Source organism: Triticum aestivum, chromosome 2B, assembly GCF_018294505.1.
Source record: "Triticum aestivum cultivar Chinese Spring chromosome 2B, IWGSC CS RefSeq v2.1, whole genome shotgun sequence".
In the NCBI taxonomy this organism is placed as follows: Eukaryota; Viridiplantae; Streptophyta; class Magnoliopsida; order Poales; family Poaceae; genus Triticum; species Triticum aestivum.
In genome coordinates, this window is record NC_057798.1 from 263,889,676 (window position 1) to 263,909,850 (window position 20,175).

Here is a 20,175-nt window from a genome sequence, read left to right on the forward strand (position 1 = left end):
GAGCCGCCACCAATTGTGCCTCCGGGTCAGGAACAACCAGATCTTCCTTTGTGGGCAATTTTACAGAAGGGTTATGCAGAATATCCAAGAAAGTGGTAGGTGGTAGCGGCTTACGTTGAGACCCCAACCGGCTTAAGGCATCAGCCGCCTCATTTTTCCTGCGATCAATGTGTTCCACTTGATAACCCTTGAAGTGACCGGCAATAGCATCAACTTCGCGGTGATAAGCCGCCATGAGTGGATCCTTATCCCATGTTCCTGAGACTTGTTGAGCTGCCAAGTCTGAGTCACCGAAACATCTCACCCGGCTTAAGTTCATCTCCTTAGCCATCCGAAGACCATGGAGCAAGGCTTCATACTCAGCTGCATTGTTAGTACAGGGAAACATCAACCTTAGAACATAACAAAACTTGTCACCTTGAGGGGAAGCTAAGACAACTCCAGCCCCCGAGCCCTCCAATTGCATGGACCCATCAAAGTGAATAGTCCAATATGTGTTATCTGGCTTCTCTTCAGGCATTTGCAGTTCTGTCCAATCGTTGATGAAATCCACCAGTGCTTGATACTTGATGGCAGTGCGAGGCATATACTTCAAACCGTGAGGCCCAAGCTCAATGGACCACTTGGCTACCTGCTCTGTGGCTTCTCTGTTTTGAATAATATCCCCTAAGGGAGCAGAACTGACCACGGTGATGGGATGACCCAGAAAATATTGTTTAAGCTTCCGGCTGGCCATGAACACCCCATAAACGAGCTTCTGCTAGTGTGGATACCTCTGCTTGGACTCAATAAGCACCTCACTGATGTACTAAGCTGGCCGCTGAACCGGATATTCCTTGCCAGCCTCCTTCCATTCCACCACAACCGCTACATTGACAGCCCGGGCGTTAGCAGCCACATATAACAAAAATGGCTCCTTATCAATGGGAGCAGCAAGGACTGGCGGCTCAGCCAGCTGTTTCTTTAAAGCTTCGAACGCATCGTTAGCAGCATCACTCCAGACAAAATTATTTGTTTCCTTCATCATTTGGTACAGTGGTATGGCCTTCTTACCCAACCAGCTTATGAACCGGCTTAAGGTAGCAATACGACCCGCCAGACGCTGAACATCATTGATACACGCCGGCTTTGCCAGGGAGCTGATGGCCTTGATCTTCTCCGGGTTAGCCTCAACGCCTCTGTTAGAAACCAGAAAACCCAAAAGCTTGCCTGCTGGCACACCAAAAACACACTTGGCCGGGTTAAGGACCTGGAGATTATCGAAGGTTTCCTTCAAATCATCTATCAAAGTTTCCTTCTCGCTGGATTTCACCACAATATCATCCACATAAGCATGAACATTGCGCCCAATCTGACTGTGAAGACAATTCTGCACACATCGCTGATAAGTCACCCGGGCACTCTTGAGCCCGAAAGGCACAGACACATAGTAGAAGGCTCAAAAGGGAGTGATGAAAGTTGTCTTCTCCTGGTCCTTAACTGCCATCTTGATCTGATGATAACCATAATAAGCATCCAAAAAACTCAAACACTCACAACCTGCCATAGCATTAATGATTTGATCAATACAAGGGAGAGCAAAATGATCAGCCAGACAAGCCTTGTTTAAGTCCGTGTAGTCCACACACATACGCCAAGTGTCATTCTTTTTAAGCACCAGCACCGGAATAGCCAACCACTCCAGATGGTAAACTCCAACAATGAACCCCGCCACCAAGAGCCAGGCCACTTCTTCATCAATGGCCTTACGCCTTTCCTCGTTGAAGCGACGAAGGAATTGCTTGACCGGCTTAAATTTCGGATCGATATTGAGAGTGTGCTCAGCAAGTTCCCTCGGTACACCTAGCATATCAGACAGTTTCCATGCAAAGATGTCCCTGTTCTCAAGGTTGAACTCGATGAGCGCTCTTTCCTATTTGGGATCCAAGTTAGCACTGATACTCAACTGCTTGGATGATTTGCCAGGAACAAAATCAACCAGCTTGGTGTCTTCGGGCGACTTAAACTTTAGCAACGGATCATGCTCTGTAGTTGGCTTTTTGAAAGACGTCATATCCGCCGGATCAACATTGTCTTTGTAAAATTTCAACTCCTCCATTGCACAGACAGACTAAGCATAAGCAGCATCACCTTCTTCACACTCCAAAGCTATTTTCCTGCTTCCATGTACCGTGGTGGTTCCTTTATAACCCGACATCTTGAGCTGTAAGTAAACATAACAAGGTCGTGCCATGAACTTATAATAAGCCGGCCGTCCAAACAGAGCGTGGTATGGGCTTCTGATCTTGACCACTTCAAATGTTAATTTCTCGGCCCTGGAATCGTGCTCATCACCAAAGGCCACCTCCAGCTCAATTTTTCCTACAGGGTATGCCGACTTACTAGGCACCACTCCATGGAAAACGGTATTAGATGTCCTGAGATTCTTATCGGTTAACCCCCTGTGACGGAAGGTTTCATAATAAAGGATATTAATACTGCTTCCCCCATCCATGAGTACTTTAGTGAACTTATATCAACCAACTTGATGCGCCACCACCAAAGCCAAGTGACCCGGGTTATCAACCCGGGGCGGGTGATTCGCTTGACTCCACATGATGGGCTGCTCAGACCATTGCAAGTAATGGGGAATTGCCGGCTCAACGGCGTTCACAGCCCGCTTGTGAAGCTTCTGGTCCCGCTTGCATAAACCTGTGGTGAAAACGTGATACAACCCACTATTCAACTGCTTCGGATTACTTTGATATCCAGATTGCTGCTGCTGACCGCCTGACCGGATTGTTGATTGTAACCACCCTGATTATTTTGGTCGCCCTGGAAGCCAGAATTAGAACTGCCACCTCCATAACCCGGACCATGAGAACCGCTGCCGCCTGAGCCGCCGCCTGGCCCATGATTGCTATGAAACGTGTCAGAATTTTTGAAAGCCCTCATAATGGAACAATCTTTCCAAAGGTGAGTACTTGGTTTCTCCTGCATGCCATGCTTTGGACAGGGCTCGTTCAGCAACTGCTCAAGAGTAGGACCTGATCCACCGGTCCGAGGAGGCGGCCTCCCCTTACGACGCTGATTATTGCCCTGTGCAATGGTGTTCTCCACAAACTCCGAGTTACCGTCAGCCTTGCGTTTACCGTTGCCCCCCCCCCCCTGATTCGCCGGGTTATGCTGCTGACCCTTGGCATTGCCATTCTTCTTTCCCTTTCCAGGCTTGTCATCATCAGACTCGGGGTCCTTGGTACTATCAGGGTCGGCATATTTGATTAGAGCCGCCATCAGCTGCCCCATATCATTGCAATCGCGCTTGAGCCACCCCAGCTTCTGTTTAAGAGGTAAAAAATGACAATTTTTCTCCAACATTAAGACTGCAGAGTCGGCATTCATGTTATCAGATGAATGTATGATAGCTTTGACCCCGCGCACCCAATGGGTCATTGATTCACCCTCCTCTTGGGTGCAAGTAGCCAAGTCCACAATCAACATGGGCTGTTTGCATGTGTCTTTAAAGTTTTGAATAAACCAGGCTTTTAGCTCTACCCATGACCCGATGGAATTAGCCGGCAGCCCTTTTAACCAAGTATGGGTCGTTCCATCCAGCATCATGGTGAAGTACTTAGCACACGCGGTGTCACTGACCTCCAACAATTCCATGGCCATCTCATAACTTACAATCCACGCCTCAGGGGGTAAGTCGGCTGTGTAGTTAGGCACCTTAGGAGGTCCTTTAAAATCCTTGGGCAAATGCTCATTACGCAAGGCCGGCACCAAACAGGGTACACCTGTAGATCTAGAGGTCACGCCTGCCTCAACCGAAGCCGTTGGATAAACCAGAAGGGGATGGTGAGCCGCCTGCTGAGCTGCCTGCTCAACCTCTTGACGCACTATGTCTTGATCGACCAAATTATGAGTTCCATCATGCACTGGGTCATGCCCACGTGGCTGGTCACGGCGCCGAGCGTTGCTTGAAACGGCTGGTGAGTCCATGTGCCTGCTATAACTTCGGCTCGGGTGAGGGGTCGAGTGAATCCTATCTCGACTATAAGAATATGACTCCTGCTGCACCAATGCTGTCTAAAGAAGCTCTCTAGTCTTTCGTGTTTGAACCGCTGCTGGAGAGTCGCCATCCACCGGGAGAGCCACCAATCGTGCTGCCGCAGCAATCATGTTTTCCAAAGGATTGGAATAATGACCTGGTGGTGTTGGGACATGTTGAGGCGGAGCGCTGTTCAGACAAGGGGGTTCCGTCATGCATGGCTGAACCGGCGTTCCAACTCCAGGTGTTGCAGCCTGGTTTATCTCCGGTGGGTTACTGGTCCCCGCTCCAGGCGTGTGAAAGAGGTTTCTCGCCTCATAAACCGGAGGTAGACGAGACGGGTGCCTCCTCCTCATGATTTCATTTGAAGCATTTTGATCCATCGTAAGCCGGAAAGTATCTGACTGAATTCGTTGGGCCTGAGCATCCAGAGCAGCCCATTACGCGGTCATCCTGACGTCCTCTACGGCCAGGTCTTCCTTGGCTAGTGCTACCTCATCACGTAACTTTGCAACCTCCACATCATGCTGAGCTTGATTCGCCGGGTTGAACTCGGTTGTCAACAGATCTGTCAGTTTATCCATTAAAGCCATCAAAACTTGAGCCGGCGGGCGTACGGGGCCTCCTGCTCCGGCTGTTGTCGCTGCTGCTGACCTGGAGGTCATTGCCGCTGCACTTGAAGTTTCTGACCAGGCTGTGTACCGGCCATGAAGATCCCAACCCTGTTCGGCGGCTCATAGGGGTCTGGAATACTGTCACAATTGGAATAGCCCCCTAGCCTGCCATCTTGCAGCTGATACAATGAAGTAGTCTCTCCCGCAGACGACTCACCATCAAAGTAGATGTCCGTCTCGCCGCCAGACATAGATTCTTCATCAAGTTCTGATCCATGGATGCATCCCATTAAGGCACGTTTCACGGCGGGCTGAGCTCGGGCGGGTCTCGCACGCTGAGCCATCTCGATGATGTCAGTGCAGATGTCCGGCTCAGGGCCCAGCTCGCCGATCTTGCCGATGAAGACATGGATTCCACCGAAGGGGACCCGGTACACGTACGTACGCGTACTCAATTGAGCCGGCCTCGGGGCCCCAGCCTGCATCGTCGATGTAGAGCTTACCGCAATGACTCTTAGTCATCCGGCCCACAGCGTATCCCTTAAGCCCTTTGAAGCCTCCCTTTAAGAACTCAAAACCACTGTGCGCTGGCCCCACGGTGGGCGCCTACTGTTGTGGAATAGTCACGGCAGATGTCCTGGCAAAAGGACTTACTCATAGAGCCATCGCAACTAGGTTAGCTTAAAGGGGTTAAACGGGACAAAGGACATATGATTTTATACTTGTTCGGCCCCTTGCGGTGAAGGTAAAGGCCTAATCCAGTTTGAGGTGGTATTGCTTATGTCTCGATTACCAGGGAGTGAATCCGCTTGACCTAGCTTTCGATCTGTTGTTTCTTGCCCTGAACCGCCACCGGGTCATCCCTTCATATACACAGTTTGACGCCCAGCGGCTCTCGGAGTCCCGGCCGGCTCATAAACAACGTGTCCGGCTCGGTGACTATCTATTCATGCCTTACAATACAAGTCTTACACATAAGGAAGTTTATCTCTACGGCCTTAAGTCGCCCTTGGGCCTTGGGCCCTTATCTTGAACCACCATCTTCAATATCCTCGTGGGCTTCATATGATGAATCGCCATAGGTATAACCCGGTCCCTCCTGGGCGCGTCATACCTAATAGTTATATCCCCAACAGCAAGCTTGGCATACGGAGGATATGATTTCCTTTCTCTGTAACCGACTCTGTACAACCCTAGATCCCTCCGTTGTCTATATAAACCGGAGGGTTTTGTCCATAGGGTCGATCATAATCATACAAGCTAGACATCTTTGGTTTAGCCATTACGATCTCGAGGTAGATCAACTCTTGTAAACCCCTATACTTATCATAGTCAATCAAGCAGGAAGTAGGGTATTACCTCCATTAAGAGGGCCCGAACCTGGGTAAACATCGTGTCCCCTGCCTCCTTGTTACCTTCGATCCTTAGACGCACGTTTCGGGACCCCCTACCCGAGATCTGCCTGTTTTGACACCGACAGCCTTCCCACGCACGACCCTCATGTCATGCCCACAACGCGGATCGTGGGGAAGTGCAACTGGCGAGAAGATCGTGGAAGATAAGCCTCTGCCACGCATGCCCACGTACTGCTTTGGGCCTGGCCCAACTACGCCTTGTGCTTATTTGTGGCCCAGGCCCGGGGGCTCTTGTAGGTGTACAAAAGTATGGGCTCTTTTTGTACCCCTTACTTGTGCACATGCAGTAGTAGACACGCTTGCAGCAGGGCCTGGCGGGGCAACAGAAGACAAAACATAAGACTACCAAGACAGGCAATCACCATAGTGAACAAAGAGAAGAGGACAGGCCGAACCTCCCCCGGCAGCATCCTTGCCGGGGAGGCTTGTGTTGTCAGATTTAGGGTTCCGGCAGACCCTTGAGGTTCAAACTCTGGGGTGCGCGCGGAGATTTTGCCTTCTACCTACCTGCTCCTCGCCGACTCGCTAGGATCTAAACTATGGAAGGAACAACACAAGAGACACGGAGTTTATACTGGTTCAGGCCACCATTGTGGTGTAATACCCTACTCCAGTGTGTGGTGTGGTGGATTGCCTCTTGGGCTGATGATGAACAATACAAGGAAGAACAGCCTTGCGAGGGCCTGTTCTTGGCTGGTGCGATGAACTGCTAGGAGGAGTTCAGCCGCTCTCTCTATTGGTTTCTTAGTGAGGATCCAGATGCCTCTACCCTGGGGGTGGCTAGTCCTATTTATGGGCAAAGGCCCTGGGCCTCTTCCCAAATATTGAGCGGGAAGAGCGCCAACAATTGGCCATTTTGAAGGGAAACATCTGGTACACTTATCCTGACTAAAGTTGGTCCTCGCCTGTCAAAGGCTCTCGTCGTGATGCCTGCTTGGGCTCCACAATGACTTCCTTCCTTCCATTGGGCTGGTCTTGGTCTTGTTGCACCGAAATGGATGCCTTTGCTTGATGCTCTCGCCTGCGCTTTCTCCCTTTGCACCAAAGAGGAAAGGAGGACACTGCGTGGGATGGCGCCCGACTGGCACCCTTGGTCGTCATGGCTTGCGTCATGGGCACCTCGCGAGGTACCCCGCCTTGAACTCTCCTCCTCCTCGTGAGCCAGCCTGATGAGGTCGCGCCTGAGGAAGCTCCTTGTCGTCCGCCTCGTGAGGCTCGGCCCCTCGCGAGGGTCTTGAGCTTGTGTTGATGAAGATGGGCCGTGCTAGGCCCCCTTGAGCCATGCCGCGGGCCGCAGGCAGGCAAGTCTGGGGACCCCCCTTCCCAGAATGCCGACAGTAGCCCCCGGGCCCAAGGCGCGCCTGGACTTGGCCGATCGGAGAGGCGAAAGGGCAAGTGCGAAGCGCCGCGGGCCCTAACAGCCTGTGGCCTTGGGCGTCGCTTGGTGGTTGATTGGACGTGGGCGCCTTAGCAACCGCGTGAGTTGATAAGGGAGCGGCATCTGTCTAGGCTTTGCCTCCTTTCCTTTCTCTGGTTGCTGCTCAGATCCCCTTTCTTGCGCCTCTCCTTCCCGCCTCCGAAATCTTCAGATCTACTCCTTCCGCACGCCCTAGCTAGACATGGCGCCTCGCCAGGCCCTGGCCGGAGCTTGGTATTCGTCCACCATAGACTCGCCCCACGTGTCGGAGGCAAGCCTTGCCCGGGTGTGCCAGATGGCCGCGGCGCAGGGCTTCGACGGGGCGAATGTGTTCAAGGCCGGCTCTGCCCTCCCTGAGGCCCAAGGGAGCACCTTCTATTCGCTCTTTGTGAGCGCCATTGTTGCTGGTTTGGTGCCTCCCTTTTCTAAGTTCTTCTTCTCTGTCATCTGCCATTATAAGCTTCAAGCTCTGCATCTCCACCCCAACTTTGTCCTTCTTCTGGCAATCTTCGCCTACTATTGCGAGGCTCACGTAGGGGTGAAGCCCTCAGTGGCCTTGCTGCGCCACTACTTCTCCCTCCAAACCTCTCGAGGTCCCGTCTTTGCGTGCGCGAGCTTCATCGCGTACGGTAGCTCCATCGCCATTTCGAACCCTAGGAAGAGGATTGAGGGCTTCAGGAGCAAGTGGGTCTTGGTAGATGCCGGGCGTATCCACCCTCGGCTGTTCTTGCCCACAGGGCACCCCTTGAGCTCCGACGACTGGTCTCGAGTGGAGCTTGTGGATCCCCGCATGAGGCTGGTGTTGGAGAAGATGGATGCGGATCTGAGGCCGGCCAGCATGGCCGCGCCGAAACTGACTGGCGCATCGCTGCTGAGGGAGTTCCTGGAGCACCAGCTGGCTCCGCATCAGTACCCACTTCCGATGTGGAGGCCCCATCCGAGCCCCGCGGTCTTGGCCGACGAGGACCTGGCTGCGGTCCTCTAGTCTTTGGTCGGGGGCGACGTGGCAAGGTTGGAGGCGCTCCTATGCCTCTGTTCCTCCGCGAGGACTGGGAGCGGGTGGTGGAGTCCATGTCTGTCTTCAACGGGGACGGGCCTGTGCCCGTGGAGGCCCCCGAGGACCCGGTAGACGTATCCTCCAGCGACTCCAGTGAAGAGAAGGAAGAAGGGGAGCGGGAAAAAGGGCCTGACTCTGAGGCGACTGACGGAGAGTCGAGGGGTCCCCCCCTTCGGTGCAGGTCCCGCGCTCTTCGCCTCTCTCTGAGTGATGACGACGAGGATGATGACGAGTAGGGCGGCAGGAGCCTGCCCCCGATCCCGAAGAAGGATAGGACAGGGCTGATCCCCCGCGGGTCTGCCCGGCCCCGAGGCGATCCACAGACGCGCCTCCTGCTCCTGAGCTCCTTGAGGCTGATCCTTGCAGCCGGCTCTCGGGCTTCAAGTACGGCCGGAGGCTGCTCGAGCTCGCGGGCGACGACCTATAAGTGCATGATTCCTGTCTCATTTCTTGTTCTGTTGCTGAGGCCTGACGTTCGTATCTCCCGGCTAGGCTGGCGCCTGCGGCGAAGAAGTCGAAGGGAGCTCCTGAGGTTTCCTTCGGGGCAGCGCCTTTGCCAGCGAAAGAAGATGACCGTGAGGCACGAGCCTCTCCTGCCCGGGCGTCCTCGTGAGGCCTGGCTGAGCCGGCCCGGGGGAGCTCAGCCCCCATGGCCAAGCGACTCCCGAGGTGCCCTTGCCTGACGCTGCCACCACAGCCGTTGGGGCACAACAGGCTCCACCTCAGGATACTGTGGTCACGCTGCCGTCTTCTCCTCCTACTCCACCGGCTGCTGCTTCCCCGACTCCTCCTATTGCTCTGGATCATGCTGCTGCCGAACTGGACCGTCTGCGGCAGGATCTTCTGGGCGCCGGCCCTCGTTTAGTGGCCGGGCGTCAGGAGCTGGCTTCTGGCTGGATTCGCTCTGATGCTTCGATTCGGGCGGCGCTGCTCCAGGCCTTGACGGCTTGCGACGAGGAGAAATAGGCCGTCCTTGGGGCAAAGGCTGCTCGCGACGCCGCCTTGGGGGAGGTGGCTAATGTCCAAGGTCACTGCAAGGCGTTGGAGAGCAAGCTGCAGGGCCTGCAGGACCGGCTCGCCGAGGAGACCCTCCTTCGCCAAGAGCAGGAGGAAAGCATGAAGGCTCGCGAGGCGGCCGTCAAGGACCGGGACGCCAAGCTCAAGAAGCGCCGTGACCGCCTGGGCGCGCTGGAGCAAGAGTTGGAGGCGAGGAAGGTCGAACTGGATGCCAAGGCACGGGTTCTTGCCGAGGATCGCGTGGTCTTCACGGAGATGGAGGAGAAGGCTCGAAATTCGCTGAAGACGCTCTATGAGAGCGGCCTGGAGAGCCCGCTGGCCGGCGACGAGGACGGCCCCGCCAAGCTGCTTCCCTTCCTGGTTCGTGCTCTTGAAGATGTCACCCTTGGCCTTGGCCCTACGGCTAAGGCCGAGGCGCGTGTCTTGTCTTCTGCAGCGCTGACGCGGGTCCTTACCCACATCTATCTTCATGACCCCAACGTCGACCTCGACAGCCTGCTGGAGCCAACGAGCAGTGAGCTTGCCGCTGCCGCTGCTGAGGCCGTGAAGGGTCGTGCGGAGGCTCTGCTGGGGAAGTTCCGGGCCTTCAGCACCAAGCCGAAGCGGGGCACTGCCGGCCCTGCAGCTCCACAAGGCAAACCCGCTCCGCGCAGCTCCACCGCCTGCAAGTGACTCCGTCGCAGCTCCCGTTCTGCTTTTAATTCCTGCACAGGTACCATGCCTCGGGGAGGTGTTAAAACTTGCGTTTCGTATTGTGATAACAGTATGGACTGTAATATTTGCTTTTGAATTCCTTGAAATTTGCGCTGTTCCTTCCTACTTGCTTATGTTATACGCCGGCAGAGCCCGGCCCCGCGCATACCTCAGCCGCCGTTAGCCCCGACCGGAAACCAGGATGGGACCAAGCAGTGAGGGGCTACGTGACAAGTTAGGCTCCTGAGTCGCGATGCTCAGGAGTCCCCCTTGGCGCTCGAACAGCAAGTAGGGAGGTGAGATGTGGGGGATCTACCGTTCTACGTCTGCAGAGCCCGGCCCCGTGCATACCTCAACCGCTGTTAGCCTTTCGGAACTAAGGAGTGAGGGGCTACGTGACTAGTTAGGCTCCTGAGTCGTGATGCTCAGGAGTCCCCCTTGACGCTCAAACGGCCTTCGTACCTTGGCTCCACTCGGGGAGGGACGTGCGACGAACCAGGCCCGGGGGGCATGGCTGGGTGGCGTGCGTCTGGGCGTGACCCCGGCGCAGCCCCCGTGCCCAGCCCCCTCGCGCGGCACTCCCGAGGGGAGGCATTGCGATGAGGCTAGACACTAAGCTCTGGGCTCCCTGAGGTTGATGCGGCCCGGGGGCCACCCTCAGTTGTTTATCACCAGCGCGGAGCATAGCGCTTCCGTATGTGTACGGGCATAGCAGCTCCTCGGCAGTGTTGTCAGCCAGCGCGGAGCATGGTGCTTCCACTGATGCGTGGGAGGGGGCTCCCCTCCGGGAGGAGCCCCCGGGGCGTGTACAGCCCCGCCCTGACACGTGGCTGGCATGGTAGGGCTATGACGCCCCGGATACAACTTTTCATATTCGTAACTCCAACTCGCCTTTTCCGGAGATGCGATATGATATTTCCTTCGTGGTTGGGTTTTTGTCGTTTGTTTTGCATTTTGTTCGTGTCGTGCATTTCATCTCATGGAATCATGTGCATTGCATCCGCATGTTTTCATAAAACCTGTAGTCGTTCGCAGTTGCCGCTTCTTCCTCGTCTCCGTTGACCTTTGTCAGACCTATTTGCCTTGTCGACCTCTTTCAGACCCCCTCTCTGCGCAACCACCGACCCCCTTTTGCGCGCGTCCGAAAACTTCCCCGAACCCGACCTGGATTGTTGTTATCGGTGGGTCCGGATCATCCCCTAATATCTATAAAACATCACCATTTTCTTATTTGATCTTCCCTTGTCTGTTTTTCTCGACCGTCCGATTTTGATCGGATGATCCAAACATTCTCCTCTATCTATAAATAGACCACCTACCTACCTGCCTCACCCTAACTTCTAGGGAGTTTGTCCCATCGAGCCGCCGCCGCCGCTCCAAGATCTTCCTCGGGATCCCAGTGCAGCCAAGCCTCCACCTTCTCCAAATTCCCACACCAGCGCCATGGAAGCCTCCCGATGGACCCCGGCCTCCTTCCTGCCTCACCGGAGCAAGCCAGCAGGCAGGCACCCGTCGCGCCCTCTCTGTCGTCCTTCCCCTCTCTTCCCTGCCTCCCCTTCCATCTTCCTGTTCTTATCTCTCTCTCTCCTTTTCTTCAGGTAACAGGAGTTGCCACTTCCCTCCATGGAGCTCCGACGCAGGCCCTCGCCGTCGTTCCGCGCCAGATTCGCCCGGGGGCCGCTGGATCTCGCCGCCTCCGCCATAAACCCGTCCATCCCCGACCTCCTCCGTTCCCTGCATCGCCTGAAGCCGCCGCGGCCTCTGCATCCTCTGCATCAAGCAGGTGCTCGCCTGCGCACCCGCTCGCCCGCTCGTTGACCGCAGCGCGCCCCTCCTGCGGCCTCCAGGCCCAGCGCGCCCCTCCGGCAGCCTCCCCTCCAATCGGGCCAAGGCCCATGGTGAGGCCACCCCCAGCGCCCCTCCTTTGTTTTTTTCTCTAGTTGGGCCAGCCTGCAGTTTTGGCCCGATAGCTTTTTTTCCTGACCTGCGAATTTGTATAATGATTCCAGAAACTGCATATTTACAGAATACCCCTTTTGTTCATGCATCTAATAACGAATTAACCATGCATCATATGTAAATAATTTATACATGTAAAATGCTTAGAATTTTGTGTAGATTAATAATATGCCACTTTTATCCATGTTTAAAATGTTTAAAATGTTGTTTGTTTAAATTTGCATCGAATGCCATGTTAAAATGATTTATTTCATAACTAAATAACCGTAACTCCAATTTTAATAAACTTTATATGTAAATGGGGTGGAAAAATGCCTAGTTTAACATGGTGCACTTCATTTTGCCGTTTAACAACATTAAAATATGTTTTAGGGCAGAACAGTACCAAATTCGAATATTGCTCATGAGGGTTTTCCGGAATTGTTGTTTGTTGCTTCCGGCCTCCCTTAAACTTGCCTAGATAGTTAGTTTTCTTATGCTTCACCTCTTGCCATGTTTAACAACATTTAATATTGATGAGTAGCATAAACAAGAGCGAACTAAATACTTGGATGTGGTGTTTTGTCAATATGCAACTCGTTGCATATTGAGCTCCACTTAATTTGTAGTATTGTTTGTTGCACTTTGCCATGCCATGCCTCATTAAACTGGACATGCATCATACTCGTTTGTGCATCATGCCATGTTTATGCTTGTGCATTTACCATGTTGTTTGTTTTCTTTCTGGTGTTGCTTCTTAGTCCCGGTAATGTTGCGATTGTGAGGATTCGTTCGACTACTCCCATTCGTCTTCTTCATGGACTCGGTCTTCTTCCTAGCGGGATTTCAGGCAAGATGACCTTCACCTTGGATCTCATTACTATCATTCCCATGCTAGTTGCTTCGTTCTATCGCTATGCTGCGCTACCTATCTTTTGCTCTTCAAGCCTCCCAAATTGCCATGTCAGCCTCTAACCTTTTCACCCTTCCTAGCAAACCGTTGCTTGGCTATGTTACCGCTTTGCTCAGCCCCTCTTATAGCATTGTTACTTGTAGGTGAAGTTGAAGATTGCTCCATGGTGGACAGGATTATGTTGGGATATCACAATATCTCTTATTTAATTAATGCATCTATATACTTGGTAAAGGGTGGAAGGCTCGGCCTTATGCCTGGTGTTTGTTCCACTCTTGCCGCCCTAGTTTCCATCATACCGGTGTTATGTCCCCGGATTTTGCATCCCTAACGTGGTTGGGTGATTTATGGGACCCCCTTGACAGTTCGCTTTGAATAAAACTCCTCCGGCAAGGCCCAACCTTGGTTTTAGCATTTGCCTCACCACCACCTATACCCTTCCCTAGGGTCGGCCAACCCGAGGGTCATCTTTATTTTAGCCCCCCCCCTGGGACAATGCTTGTCTAAGTGCTGGTCCAAACCGAGCCGCCTGCGGGGCCCCCTCGGGGAAACTCGAGGTCCGGTTTTACTCGTAGCCTGTCTCAGACGGTGTTGCCCTGAGAACGAGATATGTGCAGCTCCTATCGGGATTGTCGGCGCATCGGGCGGTCTTGCTGGTCTTGTTTTACCATTGTCAAAATATCTTGTAAACCGGGATTCCGAGACTGATCGGGTCTTCCTGGGAGAAGGAATATCCTTCGTTGATCGCGAGAGCTTATCATGGGCTAAGTTGGGACACCCCTGCAGGGTATTATCTTTGGAAAGCCGTGCCCACGGTTATGTGGCAGATGGGAATTTGTTAATGTCCGGTTGTAGATAACTTGACACCAGATCCGATTTAAAACGCATCAACCGCGTGTGTAGCCATGATGGTCTCTTTTCGGCGGAGTCCGGGAAGTGAACACGGTTTTTGGGTTATGTTTGACGTAGGCAGGAGTTCAGGATCACTTCTTGATCATTGCTAGCTTCACGACCGTTCCGTTTGTTCTCTTCTTGCTCTTATTTGTGTATGTTAGCCACCATACTTGCTTGGTCGCTGCTGCAACCTCGCCACTTTACCCCTTCCTTTCCCATTAAGCTTTGCTAGTCTTGATACCCATGGTTATGGGATTGCTGAGTCCTCGTGGCTCACAGATTACTACAACAACAGTTGCAGGTACAGGTTATGCGATGACCATGACGCGAGAGCGATGTTTGCTTGTCTTGGAGTTCTTCTTTTGCTTCTTGTTCGATCAGGGGATAGGTTCCAGGTCGGCAGCCTGGGCTAGCAGGGTGGATGTGGCTTGAGTTTCTGTTTGTGTTTCATCCGTAGTCGGATGGTGCTCTTATGTAAGATGATGTTGTATTCGTGTGGCATTGTATGCCTCTTGTATGTATCCCCATCTATTATGTAATGTTGATGTAATGATATCCACCTTGCAAAAGAGTTTCAATATGCGGTTCTATCCTTGGTGGGACCTTCGAGTCTCTTTAGGATAGTATCGCATATTGGGCGTGACAAGTTGGTATCAGAGCCTTGACCGACCATAGGAGCCCCCCTTGATTGTTGGCCGTTGTTGAGTCTAGAAAAAAAACTATTTTGAGTCTTAGGATTATATATATCGGAGAGTAGGATTCTTTTTACTCCTCAGTCCCTTCGTCGCTCTAGTGAGGCCTCCTGACGTAGATGTTTTGTCTTTCTCTCCCCAAATTTCACTAATTTTTTTTAGGATCACATGGGTATCTTGGAATCGTTCCGATGGTCTTGTGACGAGAACATTGTTCTTGGTGCCTCCTGACATTTAGGGGTTGTGGCATTGTCCCTGGGAGTTGAGCTCCGAGGTGTTGTCGTCACAATTTTATCGTTGCAATTCTAGAATACCTGAGTTTTGCCGACATCGAAAATCTCTTTTATGCAGTTGTTGGTGAGATAACCTCGATGCCACCCAGTACTGGGGAGTTCGGGAGTATTGCCATAGCTCGTATAACGGATGCTTTTCGAAGGTTGAGGTACACGATTTTCGGAGTTTTCTTGGTTATGTGTTGACGGATGGATACAACTGGATGTAGGGATTGTTAGTTTGGATGAGATATATTGCTTCCCCTGTATCCCCAACACCAGATTGCATAACCAGAAAGTTTTGGGAGTTTATAGGTGGGAATTCAAGTAGCTCCTAGAATATCTTTCCGACAAATGCATGATACGGGATTGGGTAAATCCCTATCATATGTATTTGTTCCGGCTTATTCTGCAAGCCAAATCCTTTGTTTTGTTTTATTTGTGGTATTCGAGTTGCTTCGAAGTCAAATGTTGAATCCATACCTTTCCTAAACGGTGTTCTCATATTGCTATGTGAATACTAATCCTTTTTTATCATTGAGGTTGTCATGTTAATCCTTTTCCAACCGGTGTGCTTCTCTTCGAGATGATCCCATCATTCTCCCCATCCGCAAGATCAATTCTAAGTTTTCCAATGGTGTTTGTTTCGTTCATCCCTAGTTGTCTTTGTTTTCCCCACCCTCCCCCCTTTTCTTCAAGGACTCATTTATTTTAATCAAGTATCCATTTATTCATGTGAAGTCACTTCACTCTTTTCAATCAATGTTCTGATACGGTGATCCCTCGTGAAGATGCTCACGAGCTTCAAGTTCATCATCCTTCATTTTTTTTCTTCTCCGGTGGATCCAATTCAAGCTTTCAGTGTTGATCATATTCCTTTCCTCGTGGCAAATGCTTTCTCATGCCGGTGCACCTCTCATTCACTCACCTCTTGCTATTCATTTGTTCCAGAGTGTTGAAGATATCTTAGAAGATTTGTGTTTCCATTCTTAATACGTTCAAGCTATTTGGAGATTATTATCCCATTCAAGTCATTTAATTCAACCGGTGCAATCCCCCCTTTCAATCAATTGTTCAACGATGTTTCCTTTTGAGTGGGCCCTAACCCACAGGTCTTTCCCCAGGATCTTACCTGACTCTTCTAATTATTCCGGAGCCATTCCCAAAGTCTTTCGAAGTTTGACGTAAGAATGAATTTTCATCAGTCATATTCCTTCTCCAAGATCGCTTTCAGAATATTTTCATCGTTGGTTCATCATTTATATTCTTCTTTGTTCCGAAGTGCCTCAACAATTCATGGTGGTTCTCATCTTCATTCTCAACATTTGAAGACCGAAGAAGGATTTCTCTTGAATCTTGCTCCATTCTCTTCAAGATTCATGGTTCTAGCTTCATTCCATCCTCATAATTGTTTTTGATTGTGTCAATTCTTTTTTTACCACCCGGGGCATTTCGTGAGTTCTTTCCATTTTATTCCTATGAAGGCCATCATTTCGGGTTTATTCATTCTTAGCTTTGAGCTCTCCTTCTCCATATTATACCGGTGCATCATTCAAGTATTCTCTAATAAGCTCATGATCTCTTCGTTCACTTGTATCTAAATCCCCTCAAGTATCTTCATTCATTTCGGGGAATTGTGCCTTTGCTACTTTCATTTTCAATTCTTACGGTGGTTCGTTCAAGATTTCACTTCCTTCGTTATCATATCAAATATTTGTTGTTTCCAAATCCCACCGGTGGTCCCATCAATAACTTCTTCAAGTTGACGCTATATCTCTTTTCAATCCCTCAAGAAGAATAAGTAGTATGCCAAATCCGTTGCTTGTCATCAATTTAAATTGGTGAAGGATACGCATACTGTAATTCTTATTATTGTTTCATCCAAGAGATCTAGTTTCTTCTTTCCATCGTTGTTCATCATGTCACATTTCTTGGTTTGAGATGCTCCATCTTTTCTTTTATGGAGTTCCAAGTTTTCCGCATTATCTCATCATGAAGCTCCACCTAAATTATTGCAAGGCTTCACCTTGTGTTTTCAACTTCTCTTCCTTTCTATCACCCTTTTTATTACCAGAGTTCTTCATGGAGGCTCTACATGGTGGTTCGTCAAGGATTCTTTTCATTCTTCAATTGTTCTTCAAGATTTCTCTCGAAGTTATGATCTGCCAAGCTATACTCAAAATTAAACATGGTTCTCAACACATGTTTTGTTTTGAGGAGTTCAAGTATTCTTCATCTTGCATTCCGAAGTGCAATTCTCCTGCCTTATCTTTTGAGATGGTGTTATGTCATTGGTGATAATTTCCCTTCGCGTTTCATGATTCACAAGTTTTCAAAAGTGACATATTTAAATCCATCATTTCTCTTTGCTCAAGAGATCTTTTCAACCAATTAATCTCCTTGTTGGAGTTATCTTGGGATATATTTCAACTAAAGCCTTCCCTAAGGAATGTTGCTATTTATGGTGCTTATCAATGATCCAAGTTTTATCCTATCCTCTCAGCGAAAGAAGTTTTCATCTCTTCTTTGATCTCAAACAAGCAATTGTTTTTCGTTAGTGGCGGAATTTCACCTCAAGTGTTGAGATGTTCCCATAAGCCCACTTCGAGCTTATTATTCTCGTTGCTAGTTTTCCAACAACTCCATTCTAACCTTCTTGCAAGGAGGCTTTCTTAGTTCATTTGTGGCAGAAGTTGGCATTTTCTTCTCCATTCTTTTATTCCAATGATCTATCTTCTATTCTTTTATTCCGAAGGCATTGTGATGTGGTGCTCTTCACCCATCACCTCATCTGGTGAGGGCCGTCTTCTTTTATGGCTTATACATTTAACCGGAGTGTTGTATCATCTCTTCAATATATTTTCATCTCATCAAGTTTTCTTCTCTTTTCTACCGGAGTGCTGTCCAAATTCTGTCATTCTTGTTCCTTGGCTATCTCATTATACCGAGGTGGTCATATTCTTTTCGTTCGTGAAGCTCTTATTTCCATGTCTTTCAACCTTCAAGTTCTCGTAATACTCCTTGTTCCTCTTTTCTAACGGATTGTTTGCAATCTCGTTCATCTCTGTTGTACTCTTTCTTTTAAATTGCTCAACCTCTCAAGGTTCATGGTTTCACTCGTTTGTCGAAGAAGCAACTTAGTTTACCTCTTATCTTCCTCTTCCTTTTCCCTCCGGTGCCATCCTAGATCTCGGGACGAGATCCTCTCGTAGAGGTGGAGTGTTATGACGCCCCGGATACAACATTTCATATTCGTAACTCCAACTCTTGCCTTTTCCGGAGATGTTATATGATATTTCCTTCGTGGTTGGGTTTTTGTCGTTTGTTTTGCATTTTGTTCGTGTCATGCAATTCATCTCATGGCATCATGTGCATTGCATCCGCATGTTTTCATAAAACATGTAGTCATTCACAGTTGCCGCTTCTTCCTCGTCTCCGTTGACCTTTGTCAGACCTATTTGCCCTATCGACCTCTTTCAGACCCCCTCTCTGCGCAACCATCGACCCCCTTTTGCGCGCGTCCGAAAACTTCCCCGAACCCGACCCGTATTGTTATTACCGGTGGGTCCGGATCATCCCCTAATATCTATAAAACGTCACCGTTTTCTTATTTGAGCTTCCCTTGTCTGTTTTTCTCGACCGTCCGATTTTGATCGGATGATCCAAACATTCTCCTCTATCTATAAATAGACCACCTACCTACCTGCCTAACCCTAACTTCTAGGGAGTTTGTCCCATCGAGCCGCCGCCGCCGCTCCAAGATCTTCCTTGAGATCCCAGCGCAGCCAAGCCTCCACCTTCTCCAAATTCCCACACCAGCGCCATGGAAGCCTCCCGATGGACCCCGGCCTCCTCCCCGCCTCACCGGAGAAAGCTAGCAGGCAGGAACCCGTCGCGCCCTCTCCCTCGTCCTTCCCCTCTCTTCCCTGCCTCCCCTTCCATCTTCCTGTTCTTATCTCTCTCCCTCCTTTTCTTTAGGTAACAGCAGTTGCCACTTCCCTCCATGGACCTCCGACGCAGGCCCTTGCCGTCGTTCCGCGCCAGATTCGCCCGGGGGCCGCTGGATCTCGCCGCCTCCGCCATGAACCCGTCCATCCCCGACCTCCTCCGTTCCCTGCATCGCCGGAAGCCGCCGCGGCCTCTGCATCCTCTGCATCGAGCAGGTGCTCGCCTGCGCACCCGCTCGCCCGCTCGTTGACCGCAGCACGCCCCTCCTGCAGCCTCCAGGCCCAGCGCGCCCCTCCTTCAGCCTCCCCTCCAATCGGGCCAAGGCCCATGGTGAGGCCACCCCCAGCGCCCCTCCTTTGTTTTTTTCTCCAGTTGGGCCAGCCTGCAGTTTCGGCCCGATAGATTTTTTTTCCTGACCTGCGAATTTGTATAAGGATTCCAGAAACTGCATATTTACAGATTACCCCTTTTGTTCATGCATCTAATAACGAATTAACCATGCATCATATGTAAATAATTTATACAAGTAAAATGCTTAGAATTTTGTGTAGATTAATAATATGCCACTTTTATCCATGTTTAAAATGATGTTTGTTTAAATTTGCATCAAATGCCATGTTAAAATGATTTATTTCATAACTAAATAACCGTAACTCCAATTTTAATAAACTTTATATGTAAATGGGGTAGAAAAATGCCTAGTTTAACATGGTGCACTTCATTTTTCTGTTTAACAACATTAAAATATGTTTTAGGGCAGAACAGTACCAAATTCGAATATTGCTCATGAGGGTTTTCCGGAAATGTTGTTTGTTGCTTCCGGCCTCACTTAAACTTGCCTAGATAGTTAGTTTTCTTATGCTTCACCTCTTGCCATGTTTAACAACATTTAATATTGATGAGTAGCATAAACGAGAGCGAACTAAATACTTGGATGTGGTGTTTTGTCAATATGCAACTCGTTGCATATTGAGCTCCACTTAATTTGTAGTATTGTTTGTTGCAATTTGCCATGCCATGCCTCATTAAACCGGACATGCGTCATACTTGTTTGTGCATCATGCCATTTTTATGCTTGTGCATTTACCATGTTTTTTTATGGTGTTGCTTCTTAGTCCCGGTAATGTTGCGATTGTGAGGATTTGTTCGACTACTCCCGTTCGTCTTCTTCATGGACTCGGTCTTCTTCCTAGCGGGATTTCAAGCAAGATGACCGTCACCTTGGATCTCATTACTATCATTGCCATGCTAGTTGCTTCGTTCTATCGCTATGCT